General features: G+C 44.7%; 2 pseudogenes; one reads left to right on the plus strand and one right to left on the minus strand.

The window, feature by feature from the left end:
* Nucleotides 1-1,831: 1,831 nt before the first annotated feature.
* Nucleotides 1,832-16,245, minus strand: LOC123484115 (annotated as a pseudogene).
* A 977-nt stretch (nucleotides 16,246-17,222) lies between these two features.
* Nucleotides 17,223-18,950, plus strand: LOC123484118 (annotated as a pseudogene).
* Nucleotides 18,951-22,287: the final 3,337 nt, after the last annotated feature.

The following is a 22,287-nucleotide window of genomic DNA, read 5'->3' on the forward strand; positions in this document are numbered from 1 at the left end:
AGATACTGTCATAGATAATCATTTTTCTATGTATAGAGTATTACAAACTCAATAAGCAGTAATGACTCAATGTTGCCACAATATAGGGATTGTCAGTTATGATAATGCTTTTCCTTTAACATAAGACAATATATTTAACAAATATCATGGTAAACCTATTACACATATAATAAAGAAAATGGTTGGAATGGCTTTTGGTTTCTGTCTTCTGGTTTGTTTTGGTCAAACCGAAGTCCCTCCTCCATGAGTCTACAACAATAAACAAGTGTTCAACTTTACTATCGTCTTCATCAGCATTTTGGGTGGATGGTTCTAGATTATGGAGTTACAGGGAAAATCCACTCCACATCGATTTTTTGGTATTTGTTTCATTAGTTCATTGTTGATACAGTCCCACAATGTTTGACATGTCAGGTGTCAAGTTTTCAAGATATTGGACTTCCAAGAAGCAAAGTGTCACCTGCCACATCATCATGATGATGCAAAACATGTTGGAACTGTATCTACAGTGGACGAATGGAAAAAAATACCAAATGTTGTTGAGTGGATTTTCCCTTTAACTTCATGATGAATTGGCCAATACGGATAAAGCTACATTGAAATGTTTCTTATAGAAGAAATATGAAAAGCATATGCATAAGCATTGTAGCAATAGAAAAGGAACAGTTTGGAGATTATGTGAAAATTATTAGACCAAAATTGAGGACACAACAGTTCACCTGACACAAGACTGAATCCAAACATTACACTGGTGATTTTATGTGCATTTTACATTTACTGTATTTTTCGCCTCATTTGTTACATTCAGTAACATGATAAGACTATTTCTGGAAAATGTGGGGTAGGTGCAACATATAATACAAAAAAATGACAAGGGTTTGAATGAGAGGACTAACTGGTGTCTCCAAGTGGCCACACACCTCTCCAAAGTAATGTCAATGGACATTTAGGACTCAAAGAAGAGTCTTAAACTATAAGGTGCGTTTTTGAGCTCTCCTAGCTGTGTCATTGAGGAACTAGAGCAAGCACACTAGTAGTTGTTTGGTTTGGAACACAACCCTGCATCCCCGCCATCACACAATTACTATTGTTGTTTACGCAATCCAAAAAGAAAGCTTGTTCTATTGCCAGCATGACTAGCTAGGTTATAAAAGACGATCTTGAGGTGTTAGGCTTTCATAAGGCAATTTGGAGAAACAGATTGTAATTTTGGTCTGCATAGAAAGGAGCAATGAGTACATTCACGTGCTTGTTCTGCTGCAAATGTTCTTCACAATAGACAAAAATAGGCTCATTCTGTTCAGAACAACCCAGGGTATGACGCCATGTCTTCTTGTAACTTGACATCACACATAGTGATCAAAAACGTTGGCATTGTATATGACATGAGTTGTTGATATGGAAATGTGAAGTACACATTTGGACTCACAGGTGTTTGGCTTACTTGTATGACATAAAAGCGGTATTTCTTATAATCCTCAACGTCTCATCTTTCAAAATACATAGAGTCCTCTTAATTTACAGCATTTCCCTCACTCAAGCAAACAAAAGTTGCCCAATAAACGGGCGGGATGGGGGCAACTTCTTGTCGCGTGCAGTGTTGAACTTCAGAACAGCTGTCAGTCAAAACCCATATAGCGCTGCAAGGTGCAGAGCCTGAGCTCTGACGTCATTTATAGCATGTTACTGTACAGCCACTGACTTCCAATTTAAATGCTTATCAGTGCCCACATTTTCAACCTTAACACCTAAAAAACGATGTATTCTCTGTTGGAATGGTTTTGTTAACTCCCCATGTACTTCATCTCATGACCGTCTTGGGCCGATCCCTTTACAACATTTTCTTACTGTTCTCTACACACTCCTGGAGAGAGGGAGAGAGAAGAGAGAGAGAGAGTGACCGTGTGTGTTCTGTGTTGACATGATGGGGGGCAAGTATAATTTAGTGTAATACAGTATGTGCATAAACGCTATTCACCATAAAGGAATTGATTAAAGTGGTACTCTGTAGAAAAACAGGCTATGTTCCATTATCCACAGTAGCATAACACTAAGAATGTTTGTCCTGATGTAATTGGAATGATAGTGTGGATAATGGAACAGAGACATATATAAGGCTACATCCCGATTCTCCACCCTTCTTCTAAAGTGAACACAACATGAAGTTAACAATGGTTGAAACTCCTTCTAGCCAATGATTACACCAATCCATTCCTTTTTGGTGGAGAATTGAGACGCAGCCATAGTCTCCCACCCAGCCTCACCTCCCTTCCCCTCACCATTAGGGCCTAGTCCATGTAGAACTTTGGGCTGGGGCTGCGGTCATTGTGCTTGGTGTCCACAGCGAAGCAGACGAAGAGCATGTCCACCACGATCTCAAAGACAGACAGGAAGCAGTGGGCCACCAGCCAAGAGAACAGACAGACGATGAGCAGCGGCAACACCCACACCGTGTAGTCCTGCTGGTAGTTGACGCCAGAATGCCGGCGAACGCAGTGCATGAGACGTTCAGTACCTGGACACGCAGGAAAAGATGGAGAGAAAGGAGGGTGAGAAAGGGAGAAAAGAGGAAAGGGTGTCATGACTCTCCTGACAGTGGATCATAGGACCCATCAGCTAGGCAAATGTTTGAAGATAGCCAGACCCCCTCTTGACACCTTAACACTGGGTCATACATTTATGCAGGAGAGAAACTTTCTCTCTCTGCCTTTCGGTATCCACCAAAGGAATGCCTTTGTCTAGAGAGAGTGTGGCCCGTCTAAAACTGTAACTTCAAAAGATTGGACATTGGAACATTATTTCAGACATGCAAATGTGTGGAATGGTCAGTGGTGATCTAAAAGTATAATCATGTCATATTGTTTATTATTTTGTGATGTCATTAAGGATGGTATCAATAAATAACTGTAACTCTGAAAGTGTACATATTCTACTTGTCAAGTTTACATCTACATGTTGAATTAAATATATGATTAAGTATGAGAGTATTTTGGTTAAGATAGAATGTGATTTTAGCCTTCTAATGAGATAATTGTTTTCTCATTAGAACTTTTACCCAGTCAGTAACCACGCCCAAGTGAGCACAGACTTTGTGTCGGCATGATGGAACGCCCCCTTTTTACCCGAGGATAAAAGCCTTGGTAACTAAATATACATTAGACCAGGAAGCGTGGAGCTGTGGCTACACAGCTTTAAATGGTTAGACCAAACAGACCAGCCGACGTACAGCGCGAGCTGAACGTTACAAATGGTTGAAACTCTAAGACCAGGAAACATGAGACGTTAGTCCACACGTTTGAAATGGTGAGAAACTCTGAAACTCTCAATCTCTACACAAGAAGAAGAAACTCACTAGACCGTAGCATTACCAGTCTGCAGCTGGCATGTAAAGTAGTCTAGAACTTTGACTAAAGACACCAGGTGACAAGGACAATCCCATCTCAGACAACCGTTGGTACATCTGAAGTATCTGTCTAACAACCACTTCACTACCAGAGAAGCTCTACAAAGGACATTGTGACCTCTGGTGGACAAACCAGAGCCTTACACCCATCGACACCTTCCCCATAGGAGTGATTGGTTTCAACAGAGAGACGACGGAGAAGACATTCTATACGTCAATACATTGCATTTCTTACCCAAACGGCGGTGGTAAGGGTGCTAAGTATTCTGATTACCCTGAGCGTAGTTTCCAAATGTATGTACCATAAGTTTGACTGTCTTTGTCCCTCTCTCCCTCCTTCTATTGACCCCTCCCTTTTTGATAACCAAGTCATGCTGTTGTTCATCCGCTAGGGACTTTTCTCATGAATTAAGTATGTATGTATTCTGTGTTATTATTTAGTTAGATAGTAAGTAAATATTTAAGACAATTTGTGTATTGCTGATACATAAGTAAGGTTAGGGTTCATGCAGGTTCAAGGATTATAAGACATTCAGAATGAGACTGATGAGGTAATGATTACTGAGTGACTGTTATTGGTACATAACATGCATATATATATATATATATATATATATATATATATTCTAAGAGTTTAATTCGGGAGATGGTAACTCGTTAAACAACTCCTTCCGTGGTGCCCCAAATTCCTAATGAGTTAATTGTTACATGATCGCTATGTGGCCGCTACCTTTCCCAGGAAGAGGACAAAGTCCCCCACGGTGTTGATGGTGGCCACTCTGAAGGCATTCTCTACCAGGATGACGAAGGCGTCGCGTGCCGACATACAGAAACTGGTGCTATTGATCTCTGTGGCCGTGTACGCGTTCTGTGGTGAACAAGAGACAGGAGTATCATCAATAACAATGTGTGATTGCTGTCATCTTGGAATGAGTCTCCATTGTAAAATAGATTGTGGTCAATGATATAACATGTGTAATAGTAAGAATAATCAACATCTCAGATGACAATCAATCTGATTCTGATAGAACACTTACTTGATTCAGGTATCCACAAGCAGCAGATGCAGGCTTTCAGCATACAGCGATCACAGGCATTTTCCTACAAACAGAAAACACATTCAGCTTTAGTTCTCCACCCATTGTCTGGTTTGAATAGACAAACTGGTGGTGAATATGTTTAAAGGCATAATCTGGGATATTTTTGGCTGCTAATTTTCAAATCTTGCCTGGCTGCCCAGACTCATTGCTCTGGCCAAACGCCACGCCCACGAATGTTTGTTTCTTATCGATAGAGCAGCGAAAGAGTTCCGTGTGAGTCGTCAGGCAATGTCAAATCTACCTAGACTGAGTTATTTGTTCATCCCCATGTGGAATTTGAATTCTGTTGTTTTTTATGTTTTTGGAAAACCTTCCAAACATCTACAATAATTCCTTGTTTAACATTTCTGATTCACACTTTTTCTACCTTGATCAGTAACAAAATTAGAACACTTTTTAAAAAATGTGCCTTGTTTTTGAAATGGTAAAACAATGTATCAAGAATGAGAGATCAGCCATGTGAAGGTTTAATTCTGCTCCAGAGCACAGAGCAGCACTGTGAAACTTAAATTGCTAGACATGCTATATGTTGCACACAGGAGTAAACTCTCTCAAACTCTTCAGAAATCTCTATTAAACAGCTACACAGAGTCGTCTGTTGTTGTTGTTGTTGTTTTTTTACCAAACTACAGTATATATAATATATATATATATACTAGAGAAAAACCTGAGAATATCACGATCGTCGGAGGAAGTGGACCAATGCGCAGCGTGATAAGTGAACATACTATTTATTCCAGAACAAAACAACAAACGATACGAAACGTGAAGTCCTTGGTTACAATACACACCATACGGAACAAGATCCCACAAATGACAATGCCCAAACGGCTGCCTAAGTATGGTTCCCAATCAGAGACAACAAGCAACACTGATTCACGTTGCCTCTGATTGAGAACCACCCCGGCCAACATAGAAACACAAGCACTAGAACTTAACCACAGAACACAAACACATAGAAACTACACACTCTGGCTCAACATATAAGAGTCCCAGAGCCAGGGCGTGACAGAGAAAGTACCCACACTTTCACACACAGATACAGGTGAATAGAGATTTACAAGGGCAGCTGAAGATACATTCTACTGTGTGAATTATTTTTTTATCCTGTTTTCTTTCTTGACTACAGTACCGATTTTTTACTTTATTTTGTACATTGACTAATTAAACTGTATGTTGTATAGTTAAACAAATTGAATCAAGATTGGTTACTGTCTCTAAATGCCGTGTTGAAAATGGCACTGAAACTATCGAGAGCAGACTCATTCAACAAAATAATTTATAGTTCCACCTTCTCTGTCTAGATATGGCTTCCTCCGACAGTCTCCAGTCTGAAGAGCAGTTCCTGTGATATATCTATCTGGATGTCTTCACTTAACGAGTCACCACTTTATGTGAACACAACTTCAGCGTTGCCTGTGTCACAAAGTACTGGGATAGCAAGGACCTGTGTCGGGAAAAATACTCCAGACGACCTAAGCTTCATGTCAACACATCGTTCAGAATGGTGGTAGAGAATTTTAAAAAGATGAGAGAAAGAGGTAGAAATGGGTCCCCTCCTAAACCTAAAATAGTGCCCTGTGATGTCTGCACTGGGACGAAGCGCAAGGCCCTAAAGTCCTGCCTGGTGTGTCAGACCTCTTACTGTGAGACTCACCTGGAGCCTCATCAGATAGCCTCACCCTTAAAGAGACACAAACTGATCGACCCTGTGGTGAACCTAGAAGACAGCATGTGTAAGAAGCATGACAGACTCCTGGAGATGTTCTGTAGGACTGACCAGACGTGTGTGTGTCAGTTCTGCAGTGAGGCAGACCACAAGACTCATGACACTGTCTCTATAGAGGAAGAGTGTGGAGAGAGGAAGGCTCAGCTGGGGAAAACTGAGGCAGAAGTGCAGCAGATTGTCAAGGAGCGACTGATGAAGGTTAAAAGTATCAAACTCTCAGTAGATCTCAGCAAGAGAGACACAGAGCGAGAGAAAGCAGAGAGTGTGCAGGTCTTCACTGCTCTGGTGTGCTCCATTAAGAAAAGCCAGGGTGAGCTTGTTAAGGTAATTGAGGAGAAGCAGAAAGCAGTAGAGAGGCAGGCTGAAGTGCTCATTCAAGAGCTGGAGCAGGAAATCACTGAGCTAAAGAGGAGAAGGACTGAGCTGAAGCAGCTCTCACACACTGAGGACCACCTCCAACTTCTCCAGAGCTTCTGATTCGTGATGTGCACCCCTCCACCCACCAAGGACTGGTCAGTCAGTGTTCACAGTGATCTGTGTGTGGGGACTGTAAGGAGAGCTCTTTCTCAGCTGAAGGAGACACTGAATAAAGAGATGGAGAAGCTGCCTGGAGTCAAACTGAAGAGGATTCAGCAGTATACAGTGGATGTGACTCTGGACCCTGATACAGCACATCCCTGGCTCATCCTGTCTGAAGATGGGAAACATTTGAGATATGAATTTACCTGACAATACAAAAAGGTTTGATCGTTTTGGCATTGTCCTTGGAGAGGATGGCTTATCCTCAGGGAGATTTTAGTATGAAGTGATGGTTAAGGGGAAGACTAAGTGGACTTTAGGAGTGGTCAGAGAGTCCATAGACAGGAAGGGGAACATCATATTGAGCCCTGAGCATGGACTCTGGACTTTGTACCTAAGGGACGTGAATGTGTACCAAGCCTGTACCTCCCACGCTATCCTCCTCTCCCTGAGAGAGAAGCCCCAGAAAGTGGGGGTGTTTGAGGACTATGAGGAGGGTCAGGTCTCCTTTAAAAATATATATATATATATAAATCGTGTGTCTTGCCCATTCACTCTCTGAATGGCACACATACACAATCCATGTCTCAACGGTCTCATGGCTTAAAAATCCTTCTTTAACCTGTCTCCTCCCCTTCATCCACACTGATTGAAGTGGATTTAATAAATTATATCAATAAGAGATCATAGCTTTTCTCCTACCCATAATGCTGACATTCTTTGACAGAAAGAAAACTATCCCTCAAAGGGAAGCTGAACCAAATAAAACGACTTCTCTGGTTGAAAGCTGGTTATGTGGCATTGATTTTAGTCAAAACCAATTATTATTATTTCAAAATTGACTACAAAATGTAAATAGGATAATTTTTCATAATGTCAGTATCTTTCAAAACAGAGATATGCGAGATTCTGTTAAATGTATGACTTTCCTTGGTTATTTAAGGGTTGGGTTTTGATTTCAATCATGCCCAGTCATGCCCACTTGGCCTCTAAGACGGGGTGGTAACAACTCAGACTTGTTTACATGCATACCAGACATCGTCACCAACGTAATGTTGAAAGAATGAGACTTCTTCATTATAAATGGCTTAGGTTTTTCCACCTCAAACATCCTCACATTTGTTAGATAACGTTAGCATCACAAACCCAACTGTCATCAAAGCTACTCTAGAAAGGAGGAAATGCCTAATGCAATTTTGGATTCTTGAACATTCATGTTCACGATGTCATGCTGCGTCACGCGGTTACTAAGCCAATAGTCACTTCATTAAACTCAAATGAACTTAAATGAAAACCTAATACAAGTTATGTTGCTTTAATTATTAACATAATTTAGGTCTAATGCTGACCTTTGACAGAAAATGATACTATTTTTCATATACTCTATCAAAGTGAATCTAATATATGGCACGTCCTTAGCCTTTGATCTGGTTGTGGATGCAGGTGAGGATGGCCACAGTGCCCAGGTGGAAGCTGTCACGTCTCCTCCCGTTGCTCCCCTCCGGCATTCTGATTCACCGGTCTACTGAGCCACCGGTCTGAGCGCACCACCTCGGCAACACAGGAATGGAAACCCAACGCACCCTAAGCACCTGCACCTCATCATCTCATCACCACCACTATATAGCCCTGGACTGTTCAGTCATTGTTGTGTGTAATTGTTAGCATTGTGTCGTTTACTCGCGCCTTGTTATTATCTTTCTTATTGTTAAGTAAACCTTTACCTTGTTGATTCCTGCGTCTGCGTCCTGCCTCTTCGTATCCTCAGTACTCGTCACAGAATTACACACCTCTCACGAAAATGGATGCAGCAGGTAATCCTCCTGGAGTTTTCCAGCCTCGACCATCACCAGTAGCAGCTTGCCCAGTTGAACACTGCCATGCAGGAAGTGCTCCAAACTCTGCATAATCTGCCCAGCGCTCCGGTTACTCCTCAGGGAGCGGCGAGTGCACCCAGTCCACCTGTTCCCGTGCTATCACCAACTACAGTGGGGAGAACAAGTATTTGATACACTGCCGATTTTGCAGGTTTTCCTACTTACAAAGAATGTAGAGGTCTGTACTTTTTATCATAGGTACACTTCAACTGTGAGAGACGGAATCTAAAACAAAAATCCAGAAAATCACATTGTATGATTTTTAAGTAATTAATTTGCTTTTTATTGCATGACATAAGTATTTGATACATCAGAAAAGCAGAACTTAATATTTATTACAGAAACCTTTGTTTGCAATTACAGAGATCACACGTTTCCTGTAGGTCTTGACCAGGTTTGCACACACTGCAGCAGGGATTTTGGCCCACTCCTCCATACCGACCTTCTCCAGATCCTTCAGGTTTCGGGGCTGTCACTGGGCAATACGGACTTTCAGCTCCCTCCAAAGATTTTCTATTGGGTTCAGGTCTGGAGACTGGCTAGGCCACTCCAGGACCTTGAGATGCTTCTTACGGAGCCACTCCTTAGTTGCCCTGGCTGTGTGTTTCGGTTCGTTGTCATGCTGGAAGACCCAGCCACGACCCATCTTCAATGCTCTTACTGAGGGAAGGAGGTTGTTGGCCAAGATCTCGCGATACATGGCCCCTTCCATCCTCCCCTCAATACGGTGCAGTCGTCCTGTCCCCTTTGCAGAAAAGCATCCCCAAAGAATGATTTTTCCACCTCCATGCTTCACGGTTGGGATGGTGTTGTTGGGGTTGTACTCGTCCTTCTTCTTCCTCCAAACACGGCGAGTGGAGTTTAGACCAAAAAAGCTCTATTTTTGTCTAATCAGACCACATGACCTTCTCCCATTCCTCCTCTGGATCATCCGGATGGTCATTGGCAAACTTCAGACGGGCCTGGACATGCACTGGCTTGAGCAGGGGGACCTTGCGTGCGCTGCAGGATTTTAATCCATGACGGCGTAGTGTGTTACGAATGGTTTTCTTTGAGACTGTGGTCCCAGCTCTCTTCAGGTCATTGACCAGGTCCTGCCGTGTAGTTCTGGGCTGATCCCTCACCTTCCTCATGATCATTGATGCCCCACGAGGTGAGATCTTGCATGGAGCCCAAGACCGAGAGTGATTGACCGTCATCTTGAACTTCTTCCATTTTCTAATAATTGCGCTAACAGTTGTTGCCTTCTCACCAAGCTGCTTTCCTATTGTCCTGTAGCCCATCCCAGCCTTGTGCAGGTCTACAATTTTAACCCTGATGTCCTTACACAGTGTTCTGGTCTTGGCCATTGTGGAGAGGTTGGAGTCTGTTTGATTGAGTGTGTGGACAGGTGTCTTTTATACAGGTAACGAGTTCAAACAGGTGCAGTTAATACAGGTAATGAGTGGAGAACAGGAGGGCTTCTTAAAGAAAAACTAACAGGTCTGTGAGAGCCGGAATTCTTACTGGTTGGTAGTTGATCAAATACTTATGCCATGCAATAAAATGCAAATTAATTACTTAAAAACATACAATGTGATTTTCTGGATTTTTGTTTTAGATTCCACCTATCACAGTTAAAGTGTACCTATGATAAAAATTACAGACCTCTACATGCTTTGTAAGTAGGAAAACCTGCAAAATCAGCAGTGTATCAAATACTTGTTCTCCCCACTGTATGTGCTATGACGGTAAAACTACTAAATGTAGCGGCTTCCTGCTACATGTTTCACTTTATCTGGCGCGTCAGCCTGGGGCATATCCATCTGACCAAGCCAGGATAGCGCTAGTGATTTCGCTACTTAAAGGAAGGGTGCTGGATTGGGCCATGTCAGTCTGGGAAGGAGGTGAGGCCGCGGCACTTCCCTACTCCACCTACCTCGCTCGGTTCAGGGCGGTGTTTGATTATCCAAGGCAGGGAAAGGACGAGGGTGAGGGTCTCCTCCAGCTACAACAGGGAGAGGGGCCCACGTCCGAGTACGCTCTGAGCTTTTGCACTGTGGCGCCGTCTTTCGGCTGGAATGAGCGTGCTTTGCGCACAGCCTTCAGGAGAGGCTTACGGGAGAACATCAAGACGGAACTCGCATGTCGGGACGACGAGATGGACCTTGATACCCTCATCGCAACTTCCATCCGTCTTGACGACATGTTGAGAGACAGACGGCGTTCCCAACACCTCCCGGACCTCGACGCTCACCCCATTTGAGCTATGGAAGCCGCCCTGCCTCTGAGAGCTCACCAATGGAGGTGGACAGCATGCCCTACACCACCAAGGAACACAGATCTCCTGGCGGTTTCCAATCTAGGCGGTATGACTCCCGTCGCCGCTCCGTGAGTGTTACGTCATCTCCTATCACAAAACCATTGTTTTTAGTTCCCATAACGGTGACTGGTTATTCCTTCTCTTCCATTTCCAATTCAATGATACATTTCGGTTCAGTGGGGAACCTTATAGATAGGGAGCTGGTCTCTGAATGGGGGTTGCCCACCGTGCCACTGCCTTCTCCACTACACGTCTCCTCGCTGGACAATAAGCCACTTGGATCAGGCACCATTATGCACATCACTCTCCCCATCACCATCACCATTCCCACACTACCAGAGCACCCCACGAGGAGCTGTCATTCCACATCGTCAATTCACTCTTCACCGGATCGTCTTGGGATTGCCCTGGCTCAGACTACACAACCCCACCATTAATTGGATCACCAAGAGGATCACAGCCTGGTCCACCTCATGCGGGAAGACCTGCCTGCCAGTGGTTTGTTGTTCCACGTCAGCGGAGAGTCCGGATTCCGCCCTCCAGCCCAGCATTCCACGTGAGTATGCAGATCTCTCCGAAGTCTTCTCTTCATCAAAGGCTATGTGTTTCCCCTCCTCACAGGCCCTGGGACTGCACCATTGACCTGATGGAGGGACAACACCCCCGAAGAGTCGCATTTACTCCCTTTCCAGGGCGGAGACTGAGGCCATGGAGAAGAATGTGGCGGAGACCCTGAAACAGGGGTTCATCAGAAGCTCTACCTATCCTGCCTCCGCCAGCTTCTTCTTCATGGCCAAAAACGACGGAGGATTGAGGCCGTGCATTGACTACAGGGGGCTGAATGCAGTCACCACCAAGTACCGGTACCCCCTCCCTCTGGTTCCGTTGGCCATCGAGCAGCTACGAGGGGCCCGGTACTTTACCAAGTTGGACCTGAGGAGTGCAAACAACCTGATCCGAATTCGTGAAGGAGACGAGTGGAAGACTGCATTCAGCACTACCTCAGGCCACAATGAATACTACGTCATGCCCTACGGCCTCGCCAACGCGCCTTCTGTGTTCCAGTCCTTTGTCAGTGACGTGTTCCGAGACATGCTGAGTCGACAGGTGGTTGTGTACATCGACAATATCCTGATCTACTCGGCTACGTTCGAGGAGCACGTCAGGGACATCAGAGCTGTCCTACTCCGCCTCCAGGAACACAGCCTGTTGGTGAAGGGGGAGAAATGTGAATTCCACCAACAGGCCATCTCCTTCCTGGGATACAGGATCAGTCCTCAGGGGGTGTTCATGGAAAGAGAGAATACGGACGCCATCAGGCCATGGCCAGTCCCCACCACCAAGGGCCTACAGAGCTTCCTGGACTTCGCCAATTTCTACCGCCGTTTCATCAGTTCCTTCAGCTCCATAGCCGCCTCGCTCACCTCTCTCCTTAAGGGTGGGCCTGAGAAGCTGGCCTGGAACCCTGATGCTGACGCTGCCTTCAAGAGGCTGAAGGAGAGGTTCACCACTGCGCCCATCCTAAAACACCCAGATCCATCTTGACCTTTCATCCTGGAGGTGGACGCATCTGAGGAGGGCGTGGGTGCGGTTCTCTCCCAGCGGCAAGGTAAGCCAGAGAAAATGTATCCCTGTGCCTTTTTCTCTTAAAAGCTTACCCCCGCAGAGAGGAACTATGGAGTTGGAGACAGGGAGCTGTTGGCAGAGGTCCATGCTCTGGAGGAATGGAGACACTGGAAGTAAGGCAGTCCATCCATTCCGGATTCTTATTGACCATCAGAATTTGGAGCACTTACGGGCAGCGAAACGGTTGAACTCTCGTCAAGCCAGGTGGGCCCAATTTCTTAATTCTGTCCTACCGCCCAGGCTCCCAGAATGTGAAAGCCGACACACTCTCCAGGATGCACCATACCAGAGAAAGGAAGGATCTGAGGGGTCCTATCCTACCCCCATCTCTCATCATTGCACCTGTCGTTTGGGATGTGGAAGAAGACATCCGCCTGGCGGCTCAGGAGGACCCAGCGCCTGCCAACGCCCCTCTGGGGCGCGTGTATGTACCCACCAGTGTCCGTGACCGCCTGGTGATCTGGGCGCACACCACCTTTACGGCAGGGCACTCCGGTATTACGCGCACCCTGAATTCTATATCACAAAAATACTGGTGGCCCACCTTGTTTAGTGATGTCTCTCGCTATGTCAACTCCTGTTCCATATGTCCCCAAATGAAGACACCTCGGAACGCCCCGGCAGGCAAACTAGTTCCTCTACCAGTGCCTCAGCGACCTTGATCACACCTGTCCATAGACTTTGTCACCGACCTCCCACGTTCTGACGGCTTCATCACAGTCATGGTGGTCGTAGATCGATTCTCAGAATTATGCCGTTTTTTTGCCACTAACTGGTCTTCCTTCTGCTCTCCAGGTCGCTGAGGTCCTGTTCCAACAGGTCTTCCGGCACTATGGACTTCCGGAGGACATCGTCTCGGACCGTGGCCCCCAATTCACCTCCCGAGAGTGGAACGCTATCGGGGCCATGGCCAGCCTCACTTCTGGGTATAGGCCTCAGTCAAATGGGCAGGTGGAGCGCATGAACCTGGAGCTGGGGAAGTTTCTTTGTTGCCTTTGTCAGGACCGGCAGGGTGAGTGGAAGAGGTTTCTTCCCTGGGCAGATTATGCCCAGAACTCCGTCGTTTACTCCTCCATGGGGCTCACTCTCTTCCAATGCTTCCTGGTGTACCAGCCGGCCCTGGTCCCTTGGACACACAGCCAGACCGATGCTTCCGCTGTCGACGAGTGGTTCCGCAGGGCCGGACAGGTCTGGGACGCCGCCCATGTCCGTCTCCAGGGGGCCAATTCATCGGCAGAAGGACCAAGCTGACCGCCACCGCAGTGAGGCTCCCGTATTCCAGCCTTGTAATCGTGTCTGGCTGTCCACTCAAAACCTCCCTCTCCACCTGCCCTGCAAGAAACTGAGCCCCAGTTTGTGGGGCCATTTAAAGTCCTCCGGCGGATTAATGAGGTGCCGTACCGGCTGCTCCTTCCCCCGCACTACCATGTCTCACCTACTTTTCATGTGTCTCTCCTCAGGCCGGTGGTTGCTGGTCCTCTGGCGGATGCCGTCCCCCGGGATAAGCCCCCTCCGCCCCTGAACATTGATGGAAGTCCGGCATATGCTGTGAGGGACCTGCTGGACTCCAGGTTCCGTGGGGGACGGCTCCGTTACCTGGTGGACTGGGAGGTGTATGGCCCTGAGGAGAAGAGCTAGGTTCCAGCTGGGGACGTTCTGGACCCCAACCTAATTCAGGACTTCCACCGTCGCTGCCCTGACCGGCCGCTCCTCGTCCTCGGGGTCGTCTTCATGGCTGGTGAAGTCCTGCCGCGAGAACCGCACTGTCACGTCTCCTCCCGTTGCTTCCCTCCGGCGACCTGATTTGCCGGTCTACTGAGCCACCAGTCTGAGCGCACCACCTCGGCAACACAGGAATGGAAACCCAACGCACCCTAATCACCTCCGGCGCACTTGCAACTCATCATCTCATCACCTCCACTATTTAAACCTGGACTGTTCACTCATTGTTGTGTGTAATTGTTAGCGGCGTGTCGTTTACTCGCTCCTTGTTATCCTCTTTCTTATTGTTAAGTAAACCTTTACCTTGTTGATTCCTGCGTCTGCGTCCTGCCTCTTCGTATCCTCAGTACTTGTCACAGAAGCGGGCCAGTCGCAGCATAAAGGACATGATGGAGGTCAGGGTCAGCTGGGATTTATTCCTGGAGTTAGGAAATAGTCAAACTGATACAGGACAGACCTGGATTCAAATAGTATTTGTTTTCTTTCCGATACTTTGAGCGTTTGACTGGAGTGCCAGACATAGACATTTAATAATCATATTTCTATTGTGCCAGATTGGTGGGGTTTGTACTTCTGGGACTATTCTATTGGTTATATTGCACCTGGGAAGCTCAATCAAGTGCAGCTAACATATTGACAGAAGAAGAAATATACTTTGAACCCTGGTCTGATACAGGGCAATTTCCAAATCACCACATCACCATCACAAATATTTAATTTCGTTCAATATATTGTTTTATTGTTGGGTATATGTACATGATTGTTTTTATATTTGGGTATATTGTTTTATTGTTTGTCTCTCTTAGTGGATATCTTAATGACATACAGACACAAACTCATGTCCAAGATTGAACTGATCCTCTCTTGCCCCACAGCTCTCACAAAGACAAGTGGACATTGACTGTTTTCATTCTCTTTTATTAATCTGCATAAAATGTTTATAACAATTCTGTGTTATAACACAAACTCATTCATTAATAAAGATGCAGTCATAGGGAATCCCTTTTTCTGTGGATTGAGTATTATAAACTCAATAAGCAGTAATGACTCAACGTTGCCACAATTTAGATATTGTCAGTAATGATCATGCATTGCCTCTGACATAAGACAACTTCAGTACTTGTCTTACAGAAAGTAATATAAAACGTTCTTATCAGAGTAAATGGCTATTTGATGTTTGAGCCACCGTAGTAACATGATCCTGTTAACAGACGAGGGAGAACACCTTGCACAAATTTAGAATACAAAATAATCACAAACTTTCCAAAAATATCCATGCAAGAAGACTTTAAACAAGCTCTAGACTGAGATGGAGTTTTTTCAGACAGAAAAGTGCCTGTTAATCATCTGTTATGCTAGTCAGTTGTATTTGTCAAGGAACAATGCATCACAAGTAGCAACCACCACCATCAATCCCACAATGCAAAAAGACATTGATATGCAAAAACTTGTAGTGTACGGTAATAGTGGTTAACAAATTACAGTGATGGCATGGAACATATTTGAATAATCTCTCACAATACTTTCACCCACAAGAGGCAAAACAAAACAAAAACTCTACAACCTGTAAAATAGAACCAAACTACACTAACAGTATTTTTGACTGATGTACTTTTGTTATATACAAAATATGTTTCAAAAAGGCATTGCGCTTTAAAGAAAACATAAAGCTTTCATGTAAAGTGTGCCATAAATGACGAGCAGATCCCTTCCCGCCATTTTCTTACTGTTCTCCACAAACTCCTAAAGAGAGAGAGAGAGGAAGAAGAGAGAGAGTGAATGTGTGTGTTGGGTGTTGAGACAATAGGGGCAAGTATCGTAAACGCTAACAAGGCGAGTTTGGTGTAATATGTGCATAAACACAATTTACCATATAGAAATGGATTAAAGTGGTAACCTGTAAAACCATTCAGGTATGTTAAACACTTCTTCAGGCACCACAAGCAGCAGATGCAGGCTTTCAGCATACAGCAAACACAGGCATTTTCCCACAAACAGAAAATACATTCAGCTTTAGTTCTCCACCCATTGTCTGGCTTGACTTGATAAACTGGGAGTTGATATAAGTGAAGGTGTGTACGTTTAAAAGAACAATCTTGGACATTTCCTGCTGCTTATGTAGCCCTTTCCTGCAGTCAAATTCCTAGAAACTGGCCATGAGTAGATTTGATGGTGAAAGCTACATATACGTACACATAACAAACTGTTAGTTAGCTGTCTGTGAGTGCTGTTAATGTAGAGACTAATGACTACTTGGAAGCTCCATTTGAGGAGATTTGTGCGTATGATGTCCTTTGTAAATAAGTTGTAACATGGAATGTTCCATTCAAGGATGCAAAGTTGTTCTTTACAACGTGTTTTGATTGGTTGCGTAGCAATGACAAGTTGCTTTTTGGAAATGCTGACTCACGTTACTATGAAACAAAGAATGAATAGAGATCAGCCATGTGAAGGGTTAATTATGTTCCAGAGCACAGAGCAACACTGGGTGGGGAGGAGCATGTCAACATCACTTTAAGTGAAACTGAAGTGTTTAGACGTACTGTGTGTTGCGGACACAAGTAAACTGTCTCAAACTCTTCTGAAAAATCTGTTACGACAGCTACGCAGTCTCTGTTTTAAAAAGAATACTACAGTATATAGTACCAAAAAATCGGAGAAAGCACCCACACTCTTTCACACACAGATACAGGTGAGTAGAGATTAACAAGGGCAGGTGAAGATAAATTATACTGTGTGAATTCTTGCATTCTCCTGTTTTCTTTATCAACTACAGTACCTACTGTATGTTTAACTTTATTTTGTACATTGACTAATTTATACTGTATGTTGTATGGTTAAACAACTTTAATCAAGATTGGTTAGTGTCTCTAAATGCCGTGTTGACAATGGAACTGAAACTATCGGGAGCTGACTCATTCCAGGAAATAATTTATAGTTCCACCTTCTCTGTCTAGATATGGCTTCCTCCAGCAGTCTCCAGTCTGAAGAGCAGTTCCTGTGCTCTATCTGTCTGGATGTGTTCACTGAGCCAGTCACCACTTCATGTGGACACAACTTCTGCATGGCCTGTATCACAAAGTACTGGAATAGCAAGGACCTGTGTCAATGTCCACTGTGTCAGCAGAAATTCTCCAGACAACCTAAGCTTCATGTCAATACAACGTTCAGAGAGGTTGTAGAGAATTTTAAAAGATGAGAGACAGAGGTAGAGATGGGTCCCCTCCTAAACCTAAAATAGTGCCCTGTGATGTCTGTACTGGGACGAAGCGCAAGGCCCTAAAGTCCTGCCTGGTGTGTCAGACCTCTTACTGTGAGACTCACCTGGAGCCTCATCAGATAGCCCCACCCTTAAAGAGACACAAACTGATCGACCCTGTGGTGAACCTAGAAGACAGGATGTGTAAGAAGCATGACAGACTCCTGGAGATGTTCTGTAGGACTGACCAGACATGTGTGTGTCAGTTCTGCATTGAGGCAGACCACAAGACTCATGACACTGTCCCTATAGAGGAAGAGTGTGGAGAGAGGAAGGCTCAACTGGGGAAAACTGAGGCAGAAGTGCAGCAGATTATCCAGGAGCGACTGAAGAAGGTTAAAAGGACCAAACTCTCAGTAGATCTTAGAAAGAAAGAAGCAGAGAGAGAGAAAGCAGAGTGTGTGCAGGTCTTCACTGCTCTGGTGCGCTCCATTAAGAAAAGCCAGGGTGAGCTTGTTAAGGCAATTGAGGAGAAGCAGAAAGCAGTAGAGAGGCAGGCTGAAGGGCTCATTAAAGAGCTGGAGCAGGAAATCACTGAGCTAAAGAGGAGAAGGACTGAGCTGAAGCAGCTCTCAAACAGTGAGGACCATCTCCAACTTCTCCAGAGCTTCCTCTCCCTAGTGTGCAACCCTCCACCCACCAAGGACTGGTCTGAGATCAGTGTTCACAGTGATCTGTTTGTGGGGACTGTGAGGAGAGCTGTGTCTCAGCTGGAGGAGACACTGAATAAAGAGATGGAGAAGCTGCCTGATGTCAAACTGAAGAGGATTCAGCAGTATGCAGTGGATGTGACTCTGGATCCTGATACAGCACATCGCTGGCTCATCCTGTCTGAAGATGGGAAACAAGTAAGATATGGAGACACACCACAGAATTTTCCTGACAATACAAAAAGGTTTGACTGTTTTGGCATTGTCCTAGGAAAGAATGGCTTCTCCTCAGGGAGATTTTACTATGAAGTGACGGTTAAGGGGAAGACTAGGTGGACTTTAGGGGTGGCCAGAGAGTCCATAGACAGGAAGGGTAATATCACATTGAGCCCTGAGCATGGACTCTGGACTTTGTACCTAAGGGACATGAATGTGTACCAAGCCTCTACCTCCCACGCTATCCTCCTCTCCCTGAGAGAGAAGCCCCAGAAGGTGGGGGTGTTTGTGGACTATGAGGAGGGTCAGGTCTCCTTTTATGATGTGGAGGCCAGGTCTCATATCTACTCTTTCACTGGATGCACCTTTACAGAGAAGCTCTTTCCATTATTAGCCCCCTCTGATAATAATGATGGTCAAAACTCAGCCCCTCTCATCATCTCTCCTGTCAATCACACACACTGATTAAACAAATCAGTTACTTTTCCAAATCATTACATGTATCGATATATTTCCAAATTAGCATACAGTTGAAGTCGTTAGTTTACATACACCTTAGCCAAATACATTTAAACTCAGTTTTTCACAATTCCTGACATTTAATCCTAGTAAAAATTCCCTGTCTTAGGTCAGTTAGGATCACCAAATGAAAATGTAAACTGTTCTGTACATCTAAACATGGATAATAAATGCTTGTATTTACTGAAAATGAAGACTACGGGATCAAATAAAATAAAAGTAGTCCTTAAAGTTATGTTGTTTTGATTATTCATATAATATACCCATCATTATTTTACAGAGGGAAAACCATCCTTTAAAGTGATATTCCTTTTCTCTGTTTTTTCTCTTATTCCCTCTCTAAATTGATCTGATGATGAAAGCCAAACTCAGCCTTTGAACTTGTTTTGGATGTAGGTGAACGTGACAAAGCACTTTAAAGAGCGAATCCAAAGAAGCTGCCCGCTTCTGTTTTGGTAAACAGCTGAGGGATGGGCCTGGATCATTTTAACCACTCTCAGATTAATAGACAGAGCTATGGATGCAAGGACTGAGCATCCATGATATCAAAATTATAGTTTTAACTATGTTTTGAGGCTATATCGTTTTTTTTCTTCATTTAGAATGTTCACAAACATTGGAGACAAACAAGTTTATATTTTGGGTTCAAATGGGGTGTAACAGTTGAACTAAGGGCATGAGGCATTTATAAGTTATATTTTTCAAGAAACAATGGGCGTATATCATTCATTTATAAGTCCAGAAATTGAGGTAGAAACTACAGATTGCCCCTTTAAGCTTGTTTATACTGTATAAGTGAATTGGTAAAGGACATACTCAGCCTTTCTAAATCAAATCAAATAATATTGCATTTGCCACATGCGCCGAATACAACAGGTGTAGACATTACAGTGAAATGCTTACTTACAAGCCCTTAACCAACAATACATTAAAAAAAATATATATATATATATATAAAAAAAAGTGTTAAGTAAAAAAATAAAAGCAAATAACTATAGAGCAGCAGTAAAATAAAATAACAGTAGGGAGGCTACATACAGGGGGTACCGGTGCAGAGTCAATGTGCGGGTGCACCGGCTAGTCAAGGTAATTAAGGTAATATGTACAAGTGGGTAGAATTAAAGTGACTATGCATAAATAATAAACTGAGTAGCAGCAGCGTAAAAGAGGGGGATGGGGTGGGGGGGGGGGGGCAGCGCTAATAGTCCGGGTGGCATTATTAGCTGTTCAGGAGTCTTATGGCTTGGGGGTAGAAGCTGTTGAGAAGCCTTTTGGACCTAGACTTGGCGCTCCGTTACCACTTGCCGTGCGGTAGCAGAGAGAACAGTCTATGACTAGGGTGGCTGGAGTCTTTGACAATTTCTAGTGCCTTCCTCTGACACTGCCTGGTATAGAGATACTGGATGGCAGGAAGCTTGGCCCCAGTGATGGACTAGTCTGTACGCACCACCCTCTGTAGTGCCTTGCGGTCAGAAGCTGAGCAGTTGCCATACCAGGCGGTGATGCAACCAGTCAGGATGCTCTCGATGGTGCAGCTGTATAACTTTTTGAGGATCTGAGGACCCATGCCAAATGTTTTCAGTCTCCTGGGGGGGAATATGCTTTGTCGTGCCCTCTTCACGACTGTCTTGGTGTGTTTGGACCATGATAATTCGTTGGTGATGTTGACACCAAGGAACTTTAAGCTCTCAACCTGTTCCACTACAGCCCCTTCGATGAGAATGGGGGTGTGCACTGTCCTCTTTTTTTTCCTGTAGTCCACAATCATCTCCTTTGTCTTGATCACATTGAGGGAGAGGTTGTTATCCTGCCACCACACAGCCAGGTCTCTGACCTCCTCCCTATAGGCTGTCTAATCATTGTCGGTGATCAGGCCTACCACTGTTGAGTCGTCAGCAAACTTAATGATGGTGTTGGAGTCGTGCCTGGCCATGCAGTCATGGGTGAACAGGGAGTACAGGAGGAGACTGAGCACGCACCCCTGAGGGGCCCCCGTGTTGAGGATCAGCAAGGCAGATGTGTTGTTACCTACACTTACCACCTCGGGGCGGCCCGTCAGGAAGTCCAGGATCCAGTTGCAGAGGGAGGTGTTTAGTCCCAGGATCCTTAGCTTAGTGATGAGCTTTGAGGGCACTATGGTGTTGAACGCTGAGCTGTAGTCAATGAACAGCATTCTCACGTAGGTGTTCCTCTTGTCCAGGTGGGAAAGGGCAATGTGGAGTGCAATAGAGATTGCATCATCTGTGGATCTGTTGGGGCGGTATGCAAAATGGAGTGGGTCTAGGGTTTCTGGGATAATGGTGTTGATGTTTTTATTTTTTTTATTTTTATTTCACCTTTATTTAACCAGGTAAGCCAGTTGAGAACAGGTTCTCATTTACAACTGCGACCTGGCCAAGACAAAGCAAAGTAGTGCAACAAAAACAATACAGAGTTACATATGGGGTAAAAAAAAAAAAATAAAGTCAGAGATACAACAGAAAATATATATACAGTGTGTGCAAATGTAGCAAGTTATGGAGGTAAGGCAATAAATAGGCTATAGTGCAAAATAATTACAATAGTATTAGATGTGAGCCATGACCAGCCTTTCAAAGCACTTCATGGCTACATGGTGAGCGCTACGGGTCAGTAGTCATTTAGGCAGGTTATCTTAGTGTCCTTGGGCACAGGGACGATGGTTGTCTGCTTGAAACATGTTGGTATTACAGACTCAGTCAGGGACATGTTGAAAATGTCAGTGAAGACACTTGCCAGTTGGTAAGCACATGCTCGGAGTACACGTCCTGGTAATCCATCTGGCCCCGCGGCCTTTTAAATGTTGACCTGCTTAAAAGTCTTTCTCACATCGGCTACGGAGAGTGTGATCACATAGTCATCAGGAACAGCTGGTGCTCTCATGCATGCTTCAGTGTTGCTTGCCTCGAAGCGAGCATAGAAGTGATTTAGCTCGTCTGGTAGGCTTGTGTCACTGGGCAGCTTGCGGCTGTGCTTCCCTTTGTAGTCTGTAATAGTTTTCAAGCCCTGCCACATCCGACGAGCGTCAGAGCCGGTGTAGTACGATTCAATCTTAGTCCGGTATTGACTCTTTGCCTGTTTGATGGTTCATCGGAGGGCATAGCGGGATTTCTTATAAGTGTCTGGGTTAGAGTCCCGCTCCTTGAAAGCGGCAGCTCTACCCTTTAGCTCAGTGCGGATGTTGCCTGTAGTCCATGGCTTCTGGTTGGGGTATGTACGTACGGTCACTGTGGGGACGACGTCATCAATGCACTTATTGATGAAGCCAGTGACTGATGTGGGGTACTCCTCAATGCTATCTGAAGAATCCCAGAACATATTCCAGTCTATGCTAGCAAAACAGTCCT

This window comes from Coregonus clupeaformis, unplaced genomic scaffold, assembly GCF_020615455.1.
Source record: "Coregonus clupeaformis isolate EN_2021a unplaced genomic scaffold, ASM2061545v1 scaf0201, whole genome shotgun sequence".
In the NCBI taxonomy this organism is placed as follows: Eukaryota; Metazoa; Chordata; class Actinopteri; order Salmoniformes; family Salmonidae; genus Coregonus; species Coregonus clupeaformis.